This window comes from Schistosoma haematobium, chromosome ZW (assembly GCF_000699445.3).
Source record: "Schistosoma haematobium chromosome ZW, whole genome shotgun sequence".
Classification (NCBI taxonomy): domain Eukaryota; kingdom Metazoa; phylum Platyhelminthes; class Trematoda; order Strigeidida; family Schistosomatidae; genus Schistosoma; species Schistosoma haematobium.
Window position 1 is genome coordinate 37,201,099 of NC_067195.1, and position 1,201 is coordinate 37,202,299.

A 1,201-nucleotide genomic window follows, 5' to 3' on the forward strand; every position below is an offset into this window, starting at 1 on the left:
TTAAACATGAGTCCACGAAACAATTTCTTGTCCCGTTTTCGCATACTTTTCAAAGTATTCCCACTTTGTTGCGGATGGTAGAAAGCACTGTTCGAAAAACTTTTCCACCACCATACCGGCTATAAATGGGTTTCGAAGATAATATTCTAGGGTCCACCCTAGGCGTATGTTGAATTAGTTGCCATGTGATTTTTATCAATTAAGAAGTAACAAACACAAAGGCCTCTCTACCGACAACGTTTGTAATGGCTGGTGTTTTATCACGCACAGATTAAGTAACCGCTGTAGTGGTAAATAAATCCCTAAAATAAATAGCTCTGTAAGTCTTCGACATTAGATGCTGGCCACATTAATTTTAATGGACTCACCTAGCTGAAGGCGCTCGGTTATGCATCCATACCAGATCATCAGTGGGAACGCCGTGCTCAACAACCCCTGCAATCGCTAGCCAGATTAGATCAGACGATTCTCGATATATTGATAGCCTATCAAATATATCTTCGAACCTCCTCGCTTCTGTCTTTTGATTTCACTTGGTGGGTCCGCTTCACATTGGAAGGTGTTACTGGTTAAAGCGTTGTCAAACTCCGAATACTTGTGGCATCGTCACCGCGTACTGGGTTCAAATTTAATTCACTATTAACTTGATCGACCGGTCTGTCCAGAAGCTAGAATGGCCAATGTGGGCTTAACATAGAACCTGCCACTAAAAATTCCCCTATTGAAAATGTGAAGAATTACAAAATAAGTCCATGATAACTATCCCTACAGAACTAATGATTCCTTGTCACTGAACACAGGGAGCCTGTTAGGCGAAAGTTTCTTCCATTCAGTCCACAACCGTTTAAACTATTTAGATTGGAGTGTGTCACGGTAAGGTAAAGCAAGAAGTATCTCAGAATTTTAACAGCATGTGTTTCGATCATATGTCACACTTCTTCACAGAAGTTTAGAACTAGAGTTCCATTCCTCTTAAACCAGTCCAACCAACTTCCCCATGGTTCTACTATTGGAAACTCGATATTCTATTGAGTTCGAATAGCACTATCTGAGGCCTTTTTATGTTCTTTCTCGTTTCATATACGGAGTGATCACTTTTTTCTAGATGCTAGAGTTTTCTGAGCATAAGGATCCTTCATTATTTCCATTAACTGTTGGTTTGTTTGAAACTGTATAATTTGTTATTGCATAATTGCTGCAC